The sequence below is a fragment of the Chiloscyllium plagiosum genome, chromosome 16, assembly GCF_004010195.1.
Source record: "Chiloscyllium plagiosum isolate BGI_BamShark_2017 chromosome 16, ASM401019v2, whole genome shotgun sequence".
Classification (NCBI taxonomy): domain Eukaryota; kingdom Metazoa; phylum Chordata; class Chondrichthyes; order Orectolobiformes; family Hemiscylliidae; genus Chiloscyllium; species Chiloscyllium plagiosum.
Window position 1 is genome coordinate 56,372,571 of NC_057725.1, and position 23,713 is coordinate 56,396,283.

At 40.4% G+C, this 23,713-nt stretch overlaps 1 long non-coding RNA gene across 1 annotated transcript; it reads left to right on the plus strand.

The window, feature by feature from the left end:
• Positions 1 to 713: 713 nt before the first annotated feature.
• On the plus strand, positions 714 to 21,790 carry LOC122558061. Its single transcript, XR_006314030.1, has 4 exons — positions 714 to 818; positions 10,831 to 10,997; positions 11,140 to 11,224; positions 21,293 to 21,790. It is a non-coding gene; the product is annotated as an uncharacterized LOC122558061 (long non-coding RNA).
• The last annotated feature ends 1,923 nt before the right edge of the window (positions 21,791 to 23,713 follow it).

Here is a 23,713-nt window from a genome sequence, read left to right on the forward strand (position 1 = left end):
CCAGTGTAAGTGTTATCAAATGGGTGAATGGATGAATAAGTGAGTGCTAGAATGCTAGAATAGTTAAGATGTCAGATGGGTAGTTTGACAGAGGGATAGGGTGGTAGGGTTGCTGATGTGACACGGATGGGAGCCACCAGAGTGAGAGGTTAGCTTGGGTTATGAGTCAGGGTGAAGATGTTTGATTGTTCATGAACAGGAGGTTAGTGACAGGGCTTGGGTTGGGTTTGAAGCTCAGCAATAGGAGGGGCGTACAATGTCTGTTGCGAGTGGAGTCATTGGGAGACTAGCATGGAATATGGCGGGGGGCATGGGTACGATCAGATATCTATGGAGGACAGTACTGGAGTCAGTTGGATGTCCATGGGGCCAGTGTTGGTGGTGTTGATTACCTACAGATAAGATGTAAGTTAATTATAATATTGCTACAGGTCTGATACATTGTAAGTCAATATTATTCTATTTTAAGTAAAGTATTTTTGTATTGCTAAACAGCATTCCTCCAAATCAAATGCAGCATATACTAACCTCACATCGTGTTCCCCCAACTCGAATGTGAATTCAAATTATGCAATATTTACACAAATAAATAATGAGTAAAGCAATAACAACTCTCCTTTATTTTGATGCTTACTTTGCACTCTGGGGTTTGGTTAATAAATAGCTGCTTTTCTGATTCAGGTCATTGGCTCTGTGTAACTCAACCAGGATAGCTTCCAATAACGAGTGGATCCCTGCAAGGTCACTTGTGTCCGCTGCAATTTTTGACACTGTTTCAGATGACTCATTCATGCTAAAAAATAGTTACAAGACACTTGGTAAGCTATATGTATTTGTGTGCACAGGAAAGCTTTTCAATGTTCTTCTTCACTGTCTGTAAATATGAATATTTCTGATGTCTTACTGCCTGCCTAGTTACTGTGTTTTATACTTCAGTGAGTCACAGAGATATAATGAGATTCTATTTTGATGTTACTTGATGGAAGTAAAATGTAACTTCAGCAGAGGTCCCAAAGGGAAAATGATGATTGGGCTGTGCATGGACAACAAGGGGAACGTCATGTTAAAATTCAAACTAGATCATTTAGGGAAGATGTTGTGTGATACCAGCCAAATAAGTGGTGGTGGAAATCTGGAACTCTCTTGTGAAGCTGTGAAAGGGACATTATGAGGCTGCAAAAAGATGCAAGTCAGTTCAGTGAGTGGACAAAGATCTGATAATTAGAGTGTAATGTGAGAATATGTGAGATTGGCCATTTTGGCAGGAAGAGGAGAAAACAAGTGGATTATCTCAATGAAAAGAGATTGCAGAGTTCTGAGATGCAGCAAGATCTGGGTGTCTCAGCAAAGCCAATACAAATGTATTGTTTGTTCTGATTTAAATTGAAGATGATAGGAGAGAGATTATGCTTCAGTTTTCCAGTACGTCGGTTGAGACCACATCTGGAGCATTGTGTATGTTATAGCCACCCTGTTTGAGGCAGGACATAAATGCATTGGAAGCAGTTCAGACAAGGTTTACTCGACTGAGCCTGGAATGGGCGTGTGGTCTTACGAGGAAAAACCTGATAGGCTAAGCTTGTTTCCACTGGAATTTAGAAAGGAAAAAAGTGACTTGATTGAAACCTATAAGATCCTTAAGGGTCTTGTTAGTGTCCTTGTGTATAGGATATCTTCTCTTATAAAAGAATCTCGGACTAGGGGTCACCGTTTAAAAATAAGAGATCACCCATTACGACAGTGATGAGAGCTGCCGACCAGTCAAATGGCCAGCAACACTATTGTCTAAACAGCATCATCAAGTGTGACATCCCTGAGGAAGGCTTGAAGATGGACCCTGGACTGTGGGGCGAGTTTGTGGTGTTGCCAGACTGGCATGGGGTGAGTCCATGGTGTTGCCAGACTGGCATGTCCTGGTAAGAAGGGTGAGGAGAGCAAACAGAATGGCATTGGGAGAGAATGAGGGTGTGACAGGGAGAGTTCAAATGTTGGGAGTGGACACAGAGGATCCACAATGGAAAACAACCCCTCCTTGCCCAGGTATCATTTTTTATCTGACAGGGTGGACTCAGTGCTGCCCCCTCATTGTTTCACGATTCAGTAAGATCATGGCTAATCTGCTGGTTACCTTAACTGCACTTTCCTGCTCGTTCGCCATAACCCTTGTCTATATTCCCCTGTCAAACAAAACCTGTCTAATTCATTTTGATGTATATTCAATAACCTAGCCTCTATGCTAACAATGGAAGGGAATTCCAAATGTTAATGATCCATTTAGGGTGCAAGGTTAGATTAAAACAGAGGGGTGTACACTTGGAACCTTACAGTGAGGAGTGTGAGGTAAGTATTCTTAGAGTATTACAATGAAGAGTGGGAGCTATATTATTGTTAGACTATTACAGTGAGATATGAGAGATGTGCATTCAGGATATTGTAGTAAGGTGTGTGTGATATGTTTTTTTTTCAGAGGAGAGATTTCTCTGAGGAGGTGAAAGTTAAAGACCCTAAGTGTAACTTGAAGTTTCCATTGTTAAAGAGGTGTACTCTTAGAATATAACAATGAGGTCTCAGCAAACAGATTAGCCAGTTAGGGGGTTAATTAGCTTCCAGGCAGTTAGATAGCTTGATCTTGACCTTCTCCACCCAATGTAATTGAGGGACCTCCAGCCCTATCTTACTTCACATTCTCCTGGCCATTCTCCCCTGCCTCCTAGATTGTTCTCAAGAGTGGATTTAAACTCTAACCACACGTTGCATTGAGAAGGGTGAGCCATACACTGTTCCTGATTTACATTGTTGGGTGTGAGATATAATTTGCCTGAAAAGACCACTGTGTGAGATTTAGGGTTTAATTCCCAGGTTTAACCTCATCTACCTAGCAGGAAAAGGTAGGCTTCAGGTTGGACACTTGTTCTGTACCCCAGAATGTTTGATTCATTGATTTTATTTTTTAAAAATCCAGTTAGCCAGTGGGTTGGAGGTTATTGGGCCTACAGTTAAAGTAGCGTTTACATCCCAATAATGTCACCACTAGGTGGCACCCTTGTTCAAATTTGGTTCTGGTCCTCAGTATGAGTTCAGGCAAGTTTTAATGGTGGAGCAGGAAGTGATGTGAACCATGCTCTCCTGTACCCTTTGACACCAAACACTGCCAGGTGAGCAGGAGGCAGTTTAGAGAACATAGAACATAGCACAGTACAGCACAGTACAAGACCTTCAGCCCTTGATGTTCTGCTGATCTTTTATCCTACTCAGAGATCAAACTAACCTACATACCCTTAATTTCAATATCACCCATGTGCTTATCCAAGAGTCACTTAAATGTCCCTGATGTATTTGACTCTGCTGGCAGTACATTCCATGCACCCACTACTCTCTGTGAAAAGAACTGACCTCAGACATCTCCCCTAAAAATTCCTCCAATCAGCTTAAACTTATGTCCGCTTGTGATAGCCACTTCTGCTCCAGGAAAAAGTTTCTGACTATTCACTCTATCAATGCCTCTCAACATCCTGTACACCTCTATCAAGTCGCCTCTCACCCTTCTTCACTCTAATAAGAAAAGCCTTAGCTCCCTCAACCTTTCTTTATAAACATGCCCTCCAGTCCAGGCAGTATCCTAATAAATCTCTTCTGCACCCTCTCTAAAGCTTACACATCCTTCCTATAATGGGGCGACCAGAACTGAACACAATATTCCAAGTGTGGTCTAGCTAGGGCTCTGTAGAGCTGCAGAATAACCTCATGGCTCTTAAACTTAATCCCCCTGCTAATGAAAGCCAACACAACGTATGCTTTCTTAACAACTCTATCAACATGGGTGGCAATGTTGAGGCATCTATGGACATGTACCCCAAGTTCCCTCTGTTCCTCCACACTGCCAAGAATCCTGCCTTTAACCCTATACTCTGCATTCAAATTCAATCTTCCAAAATGAATCACTTCACACTTTTCCAGTTTGAAATCTATCTGCCACTTATCAGCCCAGTTCTACATCCTGTTAATGTCAGGTTACAATCTACAACAGCCCTTAATACTATTCACCACTCCACCAACCTTCATGTCATTGGCAAACTTACTAAAAATCACAAAGAGCAGAGGTTCCAGAACAGATCCCTCTGGAACACCACTGGTCACTGAGCTCTAGGATAAATACTTTCCAACAACTACCATCCTTTGTCTTCTTTGGGCCAGCCAATTCTGTATCCAGACAGCTAAATTTCTCTGTATCCCATGCCTCCTTACTTCCTGAATGAGATACCATGGGGAACCTTATCAAATGACTTGCTAAAATCCATGTACACCACATCCACTGTTCTACTTTCATCAATGTGTTTTGTCATGTTCTTAAAGAATCCATTAAGGTTTGGGAGACATGATCTGCCCCTCCCAAAGCTATGCTGACTATCTCTAATCAAACTATGGGTTTTCCATGTAATCATAAATCCTGTCTTTTGGATTCCTTTCCAATAATTTACCCATTACAGAACTAAAGACTACTGCTCTGTAATTCCCAGGATTATCCCTATTCCCATTATAGAACAAGGGAATAACATTTGCCACCCTCCAATAATTTGGTACTACTCCAGTGGACAGTGAGAATGCAAAGATTACTGCCAAAGGCGCAGCAATCTCTCCCTCACTTCTTGTAGTAACCTTGGGTATAGCCCATCTAGCCCAGGAGGCTGATCAATTGTTATGTTTTTGAAAATTTTCCGCACATCCTCCTTCTTAACATCTATCTGTTCAATCATTTTAGCTTATTTCACGCTGTCCTCACAAATGACAAGGTCCCTCTTAGTAGTGAATACTGAAGCAAAGTATTCATTCAGGACCTCCCCCACCTCCTCTGACTCCAGGCATTGGAGTATGTACATCAGTTCTAAGGTATGGGAACAAGCCTTCTATTCCACATTCGGTAAGGAATGAAGCAACAAGTCTCCCTGCTTTACCTGATGGAAACATCATTTGTTTCTGTTCGGAAGTCCCCAAGCATCTTGTGCAAACTGGACTCCTGTTCTTGACTAACTTCCCACTGATACAGCAGATTGCTCATCTTCTCTCTGACTTTGTCTGTCTGCTTAAACATCTCTTCCGTAAGGACAGTGTCCTGATGGTACTCCGAATTAAAATCTACCAGCGTCTTCCTAGAAAAGTCCAAGAGAATTGTGAATTGGTATTAAATTTAGTTGAAATGGATAGAATGCCTTATTGCTTGCAAACACAGATGCCTAGCTAGTCCATCTCAGAATTAGGAGCTGGGGTCTATATTAAAGTTACTAATAAATTTATCTTTTGTAAATGTTGCAGAAATTTCTATTGCAATGCGGTAAATGTGGGAATAATATTTTGCAGGAAAGTGAAAACACAAGAAACACTGAAACAGCAATGTGATATTCCACACTCAGAGATGGGTTACAAGAGGGATGTTAATTGGTCCAATGGTCAATTTTCAACATTGGGGCTGTTAAAAGTCATCATGTTAAATGGAATGTGTACAAGCTAAGGCTGCAACTTCAATTTGTCGTCCCTCGGTCCTGCTAAGGTGGAAATAAGCTCAGTTAGATCTTATGAGTTACGCTGTCTGAGTGTCACCTGAGAGCTGACTTGACACATTGCAGCCTGCCCACCGGATTTATGCTTTTCCCAGTTTTCCAGTTCTTGAGGTTATGAACTGAGCTCCTCAAGAGGGTTGTGAATTGGACAAGTCATCACTTGTGTCCAATTTGCCTTCTCAAGTCAAGTCCTCAATAGGGAGACTGCTTTAAAACTGGCACCAATACTTTACACCAATGTGAAACACATTTATTAGCACATGAACCCAACTGCAGCAAATGGGAATTTAAAGGAATTATGAAATGCCCCAGTAATTTGTTCAGTGGTCAGCCTGAAGCCTTTTTCTCCAAATTAAAAATAAACTGTAGGGTGAGGTAAGTTTCTATTGTTTATTGAGAGTGGTCTTCTCACCAGCAGATAGTGATGTTAGTGTGCTTTCTAATGGAGAGAAGTTATCAAAAACTGTCAGAGAATAGGACAAACCCAGTCATTCTAACTAAGAATAGATTAGAAATGGAGGTTGATCAATACCTGTTAAGTCAATATACAGCTGAAATTTAGACATTTGGGCCATGTGTTAGAGACTATCAGTAAATAACTTTTGTAGGACTTAGGCACGGAACAATATGGGAGTGAGTCAAAGATCAGGAATGTTGACACCTCTCATAGAGAAGAACAATAGATTTGGTAGCTCGTGAGATACAGTAAAACAGACTGACAGAGATGAAAAAAACTGCTCTGTGATCTATGTAGATTGTCCAAGCAAAGAAATAACAAAGCATTGAGATGAAGGTGGGAACCCACAAATTAATAAAATAAAGTAAGATTCAAATTAGAAAGAAGTGAAGTAGTGTAATATCGGGCGTTCCCTGGTTTTTAAATAAGGACTGATCTAACTGAGAAGTTTAATTATGATTTGAGAGAAAATATTTATGCTCATGGGCAAGTCACAACAGATAGTATAACTTTTAAATTAGAACAAATGGTTCAGGGGTGTTATTACAACATAGTTTTGACAAAGTACAATGTAAATGGGGAGCGTTCTCCCACAAAATATGCTGATGTTAATTGATGAATTCGAGGTTGAAGTTAATAGATTTTTGTCATGTAAGGGTCTTAGATCTAAGGAGGTTTTCAGAATTGAGATACAGAGTTGAGAGCAACCAGGAACTGAGTAAAAGCACTAGAAGCTCTGAAGTTTTTGCCTTTGCCTAGTTTTACCTTTAGTTTAGGGGAGTTGGCAGCCTCGTGTTATTATTGCTAGAGAGGAGACAGTGTGGTGCTGGCAAAGCACAGCCGGTTAGGCAGCATCTGAGGAACAGGAGCAAGAGCTAATGCTCAAAACGTCTCGATTCTCCTGCTTCTCAGATGCTGCCTGATCAACTGTGCTCTCGACTCTGATCTCCAGCATCTGCAGTGCTCACTTCCTCCCTGTTAATCCAGAAACCCAAGTAATGTTCTGGGGACCTGGGTTTGAATCCGATGCAGTGGAATTTGAATTCCATAAGAAATCTCTGGAACTAAGAATTTAATAATGACGATGAAATCATTATTGATTGTCAGGGAAAACTCATGTGGTTCACGAATGTCCTTTAGGGAAGAAAACTACTAAAGAAAACTACTATCTTTACCTGGTCTGGCCTACATGTCACGCCAGACCCCCAGCACAGTGGTAAATTTCTAACTACCCTCTAGGATTTTGGGGATGGGCAATAAATGATGGCCTAGCCAGCGACACCCACATCCTGTGAATGAAAAATAAAAATCAGAAAATTATGCACCTTTAAATTCCTAAAAGGCATACTGGGGACACACTTGAAAGTTCCTGAATAACCTAGCTGGCAAATAAGGTCTGCATGTTGTCACCATGAATTTGTAAAGTCTCCCGTGTAATGTAACCTGTAACCCTTGAGACTACTTTGGCTTTTAGCTTGTCATGGGTGAAATATGGAGGTTAGGCCAAATCCTCCCCTAATTTACCTAAGCCAAGTTATACCAAGCATTTTCCTGAATAAATTGGTATCCACCCAAATTTACAATGGGCAGAGATCAATGCAAACAAGTAGAGCAGCACTGATCCTTTGGGGATCCCACTGGTCACATACTGCCAACCCAAAAATGACCCATTTATTCCTATTCTCTGCTTTCTGCCCATTAACCAACACTTTATTCAAATATATTAACCATAATACAAAAGCTGTACTTTTGTTTACTAACTTCCCATGTGGGTCTTCATCAAAAGTCTTCTGAATTGATTGTTTAATTGATTCTGCTGGTATTCTCAAAAACACTTGACCAGGTTTGTCAAAACCAATCTCTCCTTCATAAACTGATACTGATTCTGTCCAGTATCTCTTTTTTTCTAAATATCCAGTAATCACATCCATTATAATTTATTTTCCCTATTACCAATGTCAGGATAGCAAGCCTGTAGTACTTCATTTTCTCTCTCCCTCATTTCTTCAACAATAAAGTTATGAATGCAAAAAAAGGAAGTTCTAAAGAATGGTCACTGGACCTGAAATGTTAACTCTAGTTTCCCTTCACATATGCTGCCAGAACTGCTGAGTTTCCACAGCAATATCTGTTTTTGTTTCTGAGTTACATATACAACCTTCTGGACTGCAGGCATCATTGCAGAATTAATAGAATTCTGATAGATGATCACTAGTGTAGCCATTATCTCTTTCAATACCACAGGATGAAGGTTATTAGGTCCAAGGAATTTGTCAACTTTGACTCCCATTAATTTCTCCTAGTCTAATTCATATCTTTCAGTTCCACACTGTCATTACATCCTATTTCGGCTGGTCTTCTTGCATCTTCCTCTGTGAAGATGGACACAACGTATTTATTTAGTTGCTCCGCCATTTCTCTATCCCATCTTATAAACTCTTCTATCTCTGCCTGATCCACTTTTGTCTTTCCAAATCTATTTCTGCATACCTCCAGAAACGTTTATAATCTGTTCTTTTATTTTTTTCTATTCTATGTATATACTCCATTCCATCTTTCCTTGTCAATTTCTTGGTGCTCCTTTGATGATTTCTAAAATTCTCCCTACTGTCAGCTTGACAACATTTTTGGCATCTTCATAAACCACTCCTTTGATCTAATACTATCTTTAACTTTCCTTGTTAGCTATGGCTCTCTTGTTTTACCTGTTGGGTATTTTTGCTTTGTAAGAATGCAGGGTAGAATTGTATAAAGTTCTGAACAACTTCACTGTGGCGAGATTTTTGGCATAAATGGACAAGAAATCCAATGAGGCCTGTCCCGATGTCAGGAGTATCTGATTGGGTCTTTTATGCTTTCAACGGGTGACACAATGAGATTCTTTTGGCAATGGTCATTTGTCAGTTAAGGGGGATTATTGCTCATTAAATGCCTTGTTAATGGACCAATATGCCACATTAACATACAGCATTCTATCTTACAAAACAAGCTCGGCATTAAGGGAACTTGACATGGAAATCAGAACAGGTACCTGGCAGATTTAGATTGCCATTTCCTCTGAATGACACAACCAAACAGCCTTAGAGGGTATGATCCATGGACACAAACTGCACACACCTCTAGTCCATCAACATTCGCATCTGGCATTTGCCAATCGTGCATGACCATCCCTGATACAGTAGCAAGGCATTCTAGAAGCTCAGAGTTGCATTATAAGGCATACTGATAAGGCTGTAGCAAAGACACTTAGCATGTAGGGACTGGCACCAGCTGAGAGGAATGGGTCACAGTCAGTATTATGGCTCCACAGTGGCCCTGTCAGGGGTCTGGGCACATCTCAGCCAGGGTTGGCTTGTCAGACCACTCAAGCGGCTTGGCCACAATCAGTCCATCAGGTCCATCCACAAAAACTTCAAGGTAAGGGTGGTTGCTGTCATCAGAAGGAGACTAACTCTCTCATTAATACACAATTTCTCTCCCTTATTATCGGTATTAACCCACCTAGTTTTCCTTTGTCCCCAATCTTCCTAAATGTTTGACATTCTTTAATATTCATTTCCTAGACTTAGTCACTTTGTAAACATGTCTCTGCAGTGACAATTCAATCATATCCTTTTAGTTCTACTAAAGGTATTGATTCACCTACCTTGTTGTGAAAGCTGTGTGCATTCAGGTAGAATGTTTTCATTCTGCTTTTTCAACACTATTCTGAAATTTGAGGATTCCAGGATTTATTTCTGCTGTTTTTTTACTCTCAATGATAGCTTTTCTATTTCCCATAACCAGCTTTGTTTTTATTCTACATGAATTGCTCCTCAGAGTCCTATTCCTTGACAAGCTATTTTAAATCCTCCCTAAGATGTAGGAGCAAATATTCCACAAGGTCATTAGTCCTGGTCCTGCTAAAGTGTAATGCATCCTTCACAAACAGATCCTAGCTGACCCAGAACCTGTTGCAAAACCCAGATACCTGAAGTCGTCCCACCTGCACTATTTTTCTAGCCACATGTTAATTTACTCATTTTTCCTAATTCTATCCTTATTGATACATAACACTGAGAACAACCTTGAGATTACTGCCTTAAATGTCCCATTTTTACAGTCTCTTGCCTAGCTCCCTCTTTTCTACTTTCAGAACCCTAACGTCTTCATACTGAAGTCATTGGTGCCAGTGTGGACAACAATCTTTGGTTTTTCACCCTCTTCCAGAAGAAAGTCCTGTAGCCGTTCTGTGACATCTTTGACCCTGGCATTAGGGAGACCACATACCATCTTGGAGTCACAGCTTTGGTCATAGAAATGTCTCCAACTATTAAATCACCTATCTCAATAGCCTTTCCATTATTCTTCCCTGCTACTTGTTGGTTCCAATCTTGCTAAGTAACTCTGATGAACCAGTGTCTTCCCTTGTAACTTCTCCTTCAATCACTCACCATCTTGACTGGGGGGAATAAATCGCCATTCCTACACTTGCACTGGGTGAAAATCCAGGAAATCCCTTCCTAACAACAGTGTCGGTAAACAAGACTGCAGCTAATCAAAAAGGTTGCTCAACGTCAACATTCCAGCACTGGAAAGCTCCATGCATGTTGCTTGGCATGCTGATGAATAGCTTCTGCCTCTGGAAGGTACTGTGCAGTATCTTGGAGATCTGTGCAGTGCCAAAAAAGTACAGGGAACATGCATCACCGCTGCACTCCCATTGACAATTAGAGAGGGGCATTAAATCCGGCCTGGCCAATTAGGTCCACAGTCTGTGAAATATGAAACTTGGTTTTTTTTGTATCTCTTACATTTGTATCAAACAATACATTCAAGAAAAACAGATATACAGAGACAGATTCAGCAAGGATAATTCATCTGAGACGTGTTTAAAGAACTGAGTAGAAAGCAGCAAAGTGCCTTTGTCTTCTGTCGTGCCTAATGACGTCTCAACATTGAGAGCCATCTGAACAAGCATGAAGACACCTGCGCAAGAGTTGCAGGTACAGCTTGGCCTGAATATTTCATGAATAAATAGGAAGAGTTTTTTTTAAAGAATTATTTCATGGTTACCCTGGCTGAGCTAACAGTCCTAGGTGTCCTTGAGAAGGTGGTAATTTGCTATTATCTTGGATTTTGCTATAGATAGACCTACAATGATGCTAGGAATGATGATCCAGGATTTTGACCTCATGACATGAGGAAACGTAACCATATTGAAGTTGCATTGGTAAGTTCCTCACTTCTAAAATTCCATAATATTTTATTTGGCTTACACCCACATTATGGCATATCTGCAGGTAAATTCAGAGGAAACTTCAGGCCTTCATTTGATTTACGAAAGCATCAACAATGAAGGGAGCTTCCTCCTGGAAGAAATACATTGGGTAAAGTCCAGACTGAGATTATAGCTTCAACTATAGCTTCTACAAAGTGATAAAGATAGTTACCATGTAAAAGGAATAGAATCATAGAGTCATAGAGATGCACAGCACGCAAACATACCTTTGGTCCAACTCATCCATGCCGACCAGATATCCTAACCGAATCTAGTCCCATTTCCCAGCAATTGGCCCATAAAACCTCAAAACCCTTCCTATTTATACAGCCATCCAGATACCTTTTAAATGCTGTAATTGTACTAGCCTCCACCACTTCCTTTGGCAGCTCATTCCATACGCGTACCACCCTTTATGTGAAAAAGTTGCTCCTAAGGTCCCTTTTAAATTTTTACCCTCTCACGCTAACCTATGCCATTTAGTTCTTGGCTCCCCCACCCCGGGGACAAGAGCTTGCCAATTTACCCTATTCATGCCCCTTGTGATTTTATAAACCACTTTAAGGTCACCCCTCAGCCTCTGTCACTCCAGGGAAAACAGCCTCAGCCTACTCAGTCTCTCCCTATAGCTCAAACCCTCCAACCCTGGCAACATCCTTGTAAATCTTTTCTGAACCCTTTCAGGTTTCACAACATTCCTACATAGTATTGTTGATAGACGAGACTGCATTAGGAAAGATCATAGAACAGGATAGCACAGCAGAACTGAGCATTAGCTCTTGGCATAATGGTATGACTATGACTGGAACATCAATCAGCTCTTTGTTAAGAACTTCAGTGAAACATTTAGAATATGGCTAAAAATCCACTTTAGTTCTTCAGATCAAATCTTAACACTGTAAGATAAAGTGGATATTTTCCTAAACAACCTGTTCAGAAATGTTTTACGTGCCTGGGGCTATAGTATTTACACATACCAAGCATCTACAGAAGGTGAGACAGATTACAAATACTGGTGATCAGATCAGTATTGGTTTAAAATGTTGTTAAACTTCAGATAGCTTCTATTCATGTTCCCCAAATTGTTTATATCACACAACAAGGAACTAATGAAAGATTGATAAGCCTCATGGTGTGCACATTTGGAAGTTTATTTGGTCAAGTGACGATACCTAATATTTGTTGGAACCAGACCTAACAAAGGAGGCAGTTTGTGCAAATCTCTATTTTGCATTCAGTGGGAATTTCATATGCATTGACTTCAGTTTTTCCAATTCAGTGCAATCTCCACTGGATCAATGATCACAGGAATCTGTTAATATTTCTTGGTAAAACATGTGATTTCATTGAAAATTGCCTCATACTATACATCAATGTGTTTTTTGCCCACAACGTACAAGGACTTCCTTTGTTCTTATTGTATTAATATTTACTATGCCATTTGGAGGAAAATGTTGCCTTATTGACCATGCTGTACCCATTTTTTTCCACCTTGGTTTATGTTTGAAACAAAAAATAATGATCTATATCAAAATGCTTGACCTTTCAGGAAGTGTCCTTTGGCTTTAAATGTTGGAGATTACAATTCTGAAGAAAAAGAAATATTGGGAGATTTGGGGAAAAAATTATGACCCAAATGAAATTATGATGTTGGAACTTGATGTAGGACAGTACCTTCAGATGACAGACCAACTATGTGAGAAAAAAAACCCATTTATTTTGGCACTAAGGAAGGTTTCTAAGAACAGTGGGAAGGCAAATTTGCCTTCAGCTTCTCTGCTGAACTGCTGAACAGATTTGCACTCTAATATTGCACACACAGCCAGCCTTTCTGAGTCAATCCTAACAGTCACAGTGAACTCCAGGCTAGCATTTAAGATCACTGCACACGCACTCATTACATACGGGGTTGGCAAATGGTAGGGCATTGCAAACTTTGTGAGAGACTTTCTTCACACAGAGCAATGTGGGTACAAAGAAAGAGCATGGGGTGTCTCTCGCTGAGCCAAACTCCTTTCCCACATCCTAACCCTACTCCCAATGCTGGATCGCTCCATCAGAATACAAGTCGGGCAGCCATGATAATTAAAACATTGAGTGGAATTTAATGCCTCCTGCTGATGAATTTTACAATACTATGCAATTCAATACAACACAGAAATAGATCCTTTGGCCCGGCAGGCCAGTGCTGATTCCAATCCTTATTTAGACCTGCTACTTATTGCCCATGCTGGTTTCTATCCCTTTGTTCACCTCTCGTTCATGTGTCTATCAAGATGTTACTAACACGCCAGCATCCACCACCTCCACTGGCAGTGCATTCTAGGCACCCACTTCCCTCTGGGTGAAAACTTTTCCTGCACATCTCCCCTAAACATTCCTCCTCTCACCTTGAACCTGTGCCATCTTGTAGTTGAAACGTTTGAGGTGAATTTTGAGTTGGTGAAGGCAGTTAAGTGGGCAGAAGAGTATGGAGTAGGGACCCTGCTACCTCAATTAATTCTAGCTTGGAAAGGCTTATGGATTACCTTTCTGCATAAGTACATCTTGAGGTTTTGAGGTGCGAAATTACTGCCTGCCTCAGGGCCTCATCTAGCTGCTGTGGCTCTTCAGCCAATGGGCTGTGATGCAGGATTATTGGATACCCAATCCCACCAGATTTTCTTCAGGGCACTATGGGAAGGGGAAAGGGTTCCTCATTCAAAGGCATTCAGTGCCTGATTGAGGGATCCAGCATTGGGAATGGGGACTTGGATGGGGAGGTGTTTGGCCCAGTGAAGGACACCCCATGCTTTTTCTTTCTACCAACTTCCCCTCACACAGAATCTCTCACTTACCTATAGACTGGTCCTTTAATGATTCTAGGTCTCTGATGGGTGCAGTATCAGCAACCACCATTGTCCCCCAGTGATGCCAACAGACAATGGAGAGTTTCTGGCTTTTGATTGGCAGGCAGCTCCCAGGGAGTGAGGTTGGGATGGAATTTATACCCGGGGAGGGAGTATCTTACATTCCTGGGAAGGCCTAATGCTGGCCAGTTAAGTGAACGATAGAGACCTTCTTCACCAACATTAAATTACATATGAATATGCAAACTACCAGCAGGAGTAGGGCATTCAGTAGCCAACCCAAGCTCTGCCTTTCAATAAAATCACTACTGATCTGATTGTGGCCTTTGACTTCCTTGTTTGTCAAGGATATGTCTACTTATGCCTTAAAAATATTCAATGATCCATCTGCACCATCTGCACACAATATCTCAAATGGAAGACCCCTCACTTTCAAATGTTCCCTACTTCTGGTCTTTTTTTTAGATTACTTACAGTGTGGAAACAGGCCCTTCGGCCCAACAAGTCCACACCGACCTGCCGAAGCGTATACCACCCAGACCCATACTCCTACATTTACTCCTTCACCTAACACTACGGGCAATTTAGCATGGCCAATTCAACTAACCTGCACATTTTTGGATTGTGGGAGGAAACCGGAACACCCGGAGGAAACCCATACAGAGAGTCGCCTGAGGCGGGAATTGAACCCGGGTCTCTGGCGCTTTGAGGCAGCAGTGCTAACCACTGTGCCACCGTGCCGCCCACATCTCCCGCACAGTCCTTTCAGCATTCACTCAAGTCTTTTCAGGATGTCAAGTGTCTCAATAAGATCATCTCTTATTCTTCTAGACTCCAAACATAGGCCCAACCTCTTCAGTCTTTCTTTTTAAGGCAATGCCCACCCCCACACACACACCCCCACACACACCCCACCCTCAGATATCAGTTGTGTGAACCTCCTCTGAAATACTTCTAACAAATTTATATCCTTTTGCAAACAAGGTGACTGAATACAATATTCTAGACACAGTCTGGCCAAGATATTGCACAACTGTGATAAAATATCACTACTTTTATATTCCCATTCCCCTTGCAATAAACATCAATATTCCATTTGACTTCCTAATTATTCATGTAGCTACAAAGTAGCTTTATGTGATCCTTGTACCAGGATCTTTGTACCTCAGGGTTCTGCAATCTCTCTCCATTTAAATAATGTGTTGCCTTTTTATTCTTTCTGCCAAAGTGGAGATGTTCACGTTTTAAGGCATTATGTTCCATCTGTTAAATTTCGATTCACTCACTTACACCATCTGTATCCCTCTGCAGACACCTCACGCCCTCTTCTCAACTTACTTTCCAACTTATCTTTGTCTCATCGGTAAATTTGACAAACACAATTTGCTTTCTTTGTCAAACTGGTTAATATGAATTGTAAATAGGTGAGGCCTCAGCACTGATCTTTGCGGCCACATCCACTGACGGTGCAATTGAATACTGTACTATTGTATAAGGACACACATGGGAAGCTGCAAGTAAGAGCAGCAATGTGTTTGGGACAGGATGTGTGTACCAAAATTGGTGAGTCAGAAGATAATAGCCCCTTCAACAGAAGAAGCTCCAAGAAACATATGGACAGGAAGTCAGACCCACAAATCTAATTTGTGCAATTTGTTAAATCAACAGCTCCTGAAGAGGACGTAGTTACATTATTGAACTGAAAGGAACAAATGATTGAGCAAGCGATGTACAAAACCAAAGAATAGACTTTTGTATCTCTTCAGCAGAGCTGAGTGAGAGAGGCTGCGAAAAAGGATCAGCCTTAAAAGGCCACCCTTCTGTCAGAAGAGAAGTCAAGTTTCAAAGGGGAAGACTGCACAGTAATTAAGCAAGCCTAGTCTTTCCAAATGGGCCACAAGATCTGGGGAAAACATTCAATCTGTATCAGTTGAAGTATTAAGATAGGGTCCATGCACATGTGTATGACTTCTTTATCACAGGCATAGCCCTAGGCTGAATATTCATGATATGCCTCAAAGATGCTAGTCTGCAAGTTAGGTCCAGGTGATACAAGTTGCATTCAATGTTATTGAGTTGGTTGGAGGGCATGGCATGGAAGAAAGGAGTACTAATGATAATGTGAAGAATTACATTAAGAAATAAATCTTTGTACGATTTAATGGGAGGCTGACCTGGTCAAGAGTGGTGACTACAACATATCAATGCTGCTTGATGATCTCAGGCGACTTCTAACATTTCATTAAGGTTCTCTGCTTTCGGGTCTAGAGTGGTGATAACTATCAAGTATCATGCCAGTAATGTGTTGAAAGAACATGTAGAAATGGCCATGGATTTTAAGAGGGACCAGGTTCAGATGCCAGCACCCGGAAAATCATCCTCCGTTTACTTTGACCTTCCAAACATCTCCCAGAGTAGGGGAAGTGTTTACTAAGCAGCTACATGATGCATTAACAATTTACCAGCTGAGACAAGTATCAGTTTGCCAGAGAATATGATTCAATCATTCTATTAATAACTGACTAGAAGCGACATCAGTGGCAACAGGATGAGAAGTGCATATTAAAAAAAAACACCTGATGCATGTAATTTAACTATGCATATGTTTTTATTGGCACAAGGAACATCTTCAGTGTCTAATTAACTCACAACGGAAAATTACACAGCTTGGATATGAGTAATGATCACGCTCAGGGGACAGGATAGCCCAGATGTAGAGCACAGTGTCCTCTAACCGCAACAATATGCTTTTGCCCTAAGCATGGAAGAACACACCCCACCTCCATCACAGTGCAACCTGTCTAATGTTTCTCCTTACCAACATTTGACCAGTCAACTTATGATTTAGTGCTAAATTATTTTGGCTTTGAATCCATTGGTTCAGCCTGCTCCAACCTCATATCAGTTGACAGATAGGTAGAACTGTTGTGGGAAAGGGATCAGTTTTAACACCAATGCACAGATGGGTCCATTTGGGAGAGAGCTGCATATATCTTGTCCTATCATTGAGCTATGGAGGTTGCCAAAACCAAGTAAACGAAAGATGTTCCATTCACTCACTGATATCTTCCAGCAAAAACTGTACAAAAGGCTAAGCCCATTCTCTGTCACTTACAGAGGATGCCTTGCTCTGGAAATATTTTGCCTGCGAAATGAGGGAGGTGTTCAACTACTGTAAACAAGTGGTATTATGGATTAATTCCAGGTGTCCATCTCTGTGAGCTCTGAAATTCTTTCCACAAACTTCTCAGTTTCTCCACCTCTCTTCTTTAAGAAATGCCTTTCCAAGATTTTGGTCATCTCTTTGCAGGTCCCCTATGTAATAATGTCAAGCTTTGACAGATTATGCTCCTGCAAATTACTTTGAGTTTGCTTATGATAATAAACCTGCTCCCCATTTGTTAGGTTGTTTCTGTACTATTGCGGTCCTCCCTATTTCTCGGGGTTTTTGTGTCGACCTGATTCACTGTTACAACATACCGGAGCAATTCCCTGCACATTGCCCTTCTTCAGCACAAAGTTAGTCAGCTCAAGAGAAATGAAAGGGTTTCTTGCAGTTCGCAAGCTGAACTCAAAAAAGCCAGAATACCTAAAGGATTACAAATAGACTTCTTGTAATCAGCTCATATTGAGGTTAAAAATTGTTCATGTTATTTAAGGGTGAAGGCAACCACCTGCTAAGTATAAGATGTGGTGATTTTTATATTAAAAATAGAAGAACATGCTATTTCTAATTTCTCTGATAACTCCGTGATCCAGTTTTCCAATCTACTGTAAATCGAGGAATAGAACAGTGAAGCAAAAGGAGTTATGTTAAAGTTATAAATTATGTTGGTTAGTCTGCACCAGTAGTAGTAGTTTTATTCTCCATATTACTAATAGCATGTAGCAAGCAATAAAATGGAGGGAGGTTGCACAAAAGTTTCACAAGGATGGTACCAGAATTGAGAAGCCATAACTGACAGGAAAAGCTGAAGAAACTGGAGCTCTTCATTCTCCAAAAGGGAATGATACTAATGACCGCTTAAATTATAAGGGGGTAGAAGTCGAGAAAGTATTCCTGCTCCTGGGGCAATAAATATAAGATAGTCACTAATTAATCCAATAAGAATTTAGGAGAATCCCAGTCACCCAGAAAAGAGTTAGAGCTCGAAACTGAGTACCATAGAAGTAGTTGAGGTGAATAGCATAAAAGCATTAAAGGGGAAGTGACGTAAGTACATTGGAAAATAAATTTAAAATATTGAAAAAGGTGAAGTGGACTCAGAAGTAGCTTTTATGAACCATGATTATCTGCATTTACCAGTTTGGCCAAATAATGTGTTTCTGCCTTGCAAAATCAATATCTTTTAAAAGTTCTACCACCAGAAATATGTTCTTGCTTTAAGATTACCTGACTTCCTCTAATACGGATGATAAAGATTTGGGCTTGTGTGGCATATTTCTAGTTTCAGATTCTTTCCTGGATGTTGTAGGGTCCTTCTCTAGTATTCTGTCTGTATTAGGATGCTCCTCGATGCTGTTTATCATGTCAGTCATCATTACCTCCAGGTCAGACATAGTGGCAACAACATATTCAAGTGTCTGGCATAAACTTTCATTAGGGTTACAATACGTTGGTGAGCCAATCTCATTGGTCAAACTTTTCTTCCTGAGCTTCTTGCTCAAGTCGACTTTAATTTGTTTATGCTTTCTTATGGTATCTTCTTTAATTCTTTTGCAAAGCTGCCGCAATTTGAGCTGACATAGGAGAAAAAGCACAATGCGTGACAGATCTTAACTCTCAGCTATTTCAGTTATGTGCTATAACATAAATACATTGATGATAACACAGCACACCAGTTATTAGCGAGTATGGACTTTTGATGGTAAATCAGTATCAAAGTGAACCTGATTTATTAATTCTAATCGAATATCTGTTGGATCTAGAGTTGCTGCATTGTGGTCAGGATTCTTAGGAAAATATCCGACCACTGGATATATTGCTGGATTCATTACTTAATCAGCGAAATAATAACTCTGCTTCAAAAATGCACTGGTTATGAAGCACTTTGGGACATCTTGTCGACATTATATAAATGGCAAGCTGTTTTCTTTACTCCTTCCAGATTGTCTAAGTAAAGCCAATCATTAAAATTTCTTTTACATTCATTTAATTAAGTCAGATGTTAACCATGCCTCTCTTGGTCACATTCAATTCTGTGGACTTGTTGGGCCAAATGGCTTGTTTCCAAACTCTAGGGATTCTATGATTCTATGAATATTTAGAAAGTTAAGGGATCAAGTCTCACTCCAGATTCTTGAGCACCTAATCTAGTGTAGTACTGAGGGGATGACAACCACAGAGAGGAGGTGTCTCTCTGATGAGACCTTGAACTGACCTTCTGTCTATTCTCTCAAGTTGACTTAAAAGACCCCTTAGATTATAAAGAGCAGAGGTATTCTTCTGACCAATATTTTAGAAGCTACTATTAGAATTTTGTAAACACCATGTAGTATTTCTCTGTACTTGTAATTATAGACTGGAATGGGAAAATAATTGCTTTAAAAACAAAGGATACTGCACTTTTAAAAAGCAAGCAAACTGATAGTCATTGTAACTATCATTTACACAACTTCTTGTGCATTCGGTAGTTGAACTGTAGTTGTAGATGAGCTGGAATTGAGGGGTGTGTACATACGGAGAGACAACTGGCAACAAATAACTGACTGCTTTATAGACTATGAATAGTTCTTGATTACAAAGGCCTTCTGCCTCCCAACAACTATAATGATTGGTTGTCAGGTAGCTGAACAGCTTGGGGATGTGAACAGAACACTGAGAAACCATCAGATCACCATCAGTCTAAGAGCTAAATTTGTCCTCTGATATAAAAAACAATTTAAGCCTGAGGAAAACCGATAAATTTTCCCTTCAGCACTTCTGGAAGCTGTGACCTGCAAACTAATGAAAGGTGATCAAGAAGCCATTCAGCAGATTTTGTGAACAGACATGACTGAACTGTTGTCCCAGTTTTCCCTCTGACCATAACACCCAAGTTTTATTTTTGTCTGTTTTTCTATGTGGTTATGTGCATGCGTGTGTTCATATGCATGTGTAAATGTACATGTGTGTTTTTGCATGTGTGAGTGTTCTTGTGTGTATGTTCGCTGGTATTTGTGCATGAGTATTCACATGTGTATGTGCTTGGTCTGCGTGTATTTGTGTGTTTGTGCTCATTTGTGTGTGCATGTGTACTCATATGTGTTCTTGTGTATGATTGTGCATGCTCGTGTGTGCATGTTCATGTGTGCTCATGTGTTTGTGTGTCTGTTCATGTATGTGCTTATGTGTATGTTCATGTGTTCGTATGTGTGGATGTATGTATGCATGTGTTCATGTGTATGTTCATGTGCGTGTGTGAATTTCTATCTGGATGTGTCATTGTGTGTGTGTGCTTGTGTAAGGGGAAGTTTATAAAGGGTTAAGTTTTTTAATGTTTCGAATTATATGCTGACTGTACATAACTGTTTACCTATAGCTAAAGTTTATTTACCTTAAATAAATAGTAATGCTGGTTAGGGATAGAAACCTGGTCTGCACTTTCTGGGTCTGAAAATAATGTAAATTGGGGAATTCTGTTTAATTTTAAACATCTTTAACCTTTGTGATGATTCTGAGAATAGCAGTGTTTGATTTTCCAATATGTTACGCTAGTGAGGTAGAACAACTTAAATTCATTTACTAAATTTGTACAAAAAGCCACCTTTTGTATTGGTAACCATAAGATTACTGGTTCACTAATGTCCTGAAGGGGTGAAATGTGCTGCCCTAACTTAGTCCGATATATATACAACTCCAGATCAAAAGTAATATGGTATATTCTTAATTGTCCCTTGAAATGGCTTAACTAGCCACACAGTTGTATCAAATTGCTGCCACAAAATCAAATAAAAACAAAAGAGGACATATCAGCTGGCTGCGAGCCAGGCAAAATGATAAAGGCAATGCTGCACCCATTGGCTCTTTGTTAATATTTGTGAATCTGTGCAAAATAATTGAGGGAACAGCCTGCCATTATCTGCAAGGATTTGCTGAGCAAGACTATCTCCCAGGCTCCTTTATGATAATTAAATTCCAAAGAAAAGTCATACTTGACTTGAAATATTAACTCCCTTTTTCTCTCCACAGATCCTGCTGGACCTGCTGAATCATTCCATCATTTTCAGCTTTTATTTCAAATTTCCAGATTTTGCTTTTATCTTTCATTATTATCCCTGGGTATGTCCTGTCCCATCAGGACAACAGGCCTCCCAGGGATAGTGATATAGTGGTTCGCAGTCAGAAAAGACCTTGGGAGCCCTCAACAACAATTCAGCCTTCAAGAAGTCTCATAGCATCTGGACAAACTGGGACAACTAAACCTCCTGCTGTTCATCACGTACTTCCCCCCTCAGCAAGTGAATCAGTACTCCGCCATGTTGACTACTTGTGAAGTGCAATAGGGGTGTCCAGGACACAGAATGTGCACTCTGGGTGTACTGTGATGGACACTTCAATGTCCCTCATCCAACAATGGCTGATACAAAGGCCAAGTTTACCTAAGCCACAAGGGTGGTCAAGAAATCTATTAGACCAAATCTCAAAGCAAAAATGAAAGTGACAAAGGAAGTGGTAATAAAATGAAGCAGTGGATATAGATTTGCTTGCTGAGCTGGAAGGTTCACTTCCAGACATTTTGGCACCCTACTAGGTAACATCTTAAGTGCACCTCCAGGCGAAGCACTGTTGATAAATCCTGCAGGAATTATCAACAGTGCTTCGCCTGGAGGCCCACTGAAGATGTTACCTAGTAGGGTGATGAAATGTCTGGAAATGAATCTTCCAGCTCAGCAAGCAAACCTACATCCAGAACCTCAACCTGAACTACAAATCCTCTCAAACCTTGCTAAAATGAAACAGTCCATACAACAACACAGAGACCAAGCTAGCTAAACCATGATCTCTGAGGCTGCATCTCTGTCAGGTGGGAAAGCAACTGATAAGAGTTATAAGCTCATGTGGCTTCATGCTCATCAATCTATCTGTCATATGTGTATTTAACCATGTGTCAAGTATGTATTTAACCATGTTTGTATTGCTAGAGCCAACCCCAACCCTTTGGAGACAAAGTTCCTTATTCACACAAAGAATATCCTCCATTGTGAGTGCAGTACAGCCGCTGTACTAAAGGGGATAGATTCAGACCAGATCTAAAAGTTCTGACCTGGCCTAACATAAGACATCATGAGCTATTATTGGCAGTAAATTGCATGTAACCATAATCTGTAACTTTTCTCCCAAGATGTATCCCATTTTATGCTTTGCATCAAACCGGGGGATCAACCCTATTTTCAATGAGAAGCGTAAGACACCAAAACCAGGCGCAGCACCGGGCTTACCCAGAAGGAGTTAAAACACAGGTATCTGTGCAAGGTTAACAGCAGAAGCTGCATTATTAATCAGAACAAAGCAATCTCATAAGCAATAGATGAGTTTAAAGCTCTGCAGTGGTTCATATTAGTGGACAATTAAACAACCAACGAGAGGAGGATCCACAAATATAACAGTCCTCATTAATGGACAGCCTGGAACACCAAAACAAGGGATACTGTGGAAGCATTTGCAACCCTTGTCAGTAATGTCAAGTGAATGATCCATATCAACTTCCTCCTGATATCCCAAGTACGATGGATGTCAGTCTTCAGCCAATAAGATTCAAGCCATGTGATATCAAGAAACAGCTGAAAGCCTTGGATTAGCAAAGGCTAAGGCTGCTAATAACATCTCAGCTGAGGATTAATGCTCCACAATGAGACACAGTTCTATAGTCAAGTTATTCCACTATAACTATAAAATTAGCACACATTGAAAATTGCTCAGATCCACAAAAAAGCAGGTCAAATACCACCTGGCCATTTGTCTTTTCTCAAGGATTAAATGATGGAAGATATCATACTGTCAAATTGTTCTCACTCAGTATTGAACCGTATACTGGTCCCACAAGGGCCAGAACTCAATAAAGTCTAGATCCAAACAAAGACAGGTGAGATGAAAGTGACTGCCCTTGGCAGCAAAGTTAAATTTGACTAAATGTGGCATCAAAAATTCCAGTAGAACTGAAATTAATGAGAATCAGGAAAATGTCTCCACTGGTTAGAGTCATAGTTAACTTGAAGGAAGATTGTTGTGATTGAGACCAGTTATCCCAGTCCTAGAACATTACTGCTAGAGTTCCTCTACATGTTGTTCTAGGCTCAACCCTTTTTCAGTTCCTTTCTCAGAGATCTACTTTCAATCATTATGTCAGAATTGTAACATTTGTTGATGATCTCAGTCTCGCTTGTGACTCCTCAAATATATCTGCAACCAACAAGACTCAGAAAGCATTCAAATGTGGCCATAATTGACAAATAACATTCATGCCACACAAAACGCCATGCCAAGAATCTAACCATCCACCTTGAGGTTCAATATCATTGCCAATCCTGAACCTCCACTATCAACATTTTTGACAACAAAATTAACTGGACAAGCCATATAAATAACGTAAAGTATAGGTCAGAGCTTGCT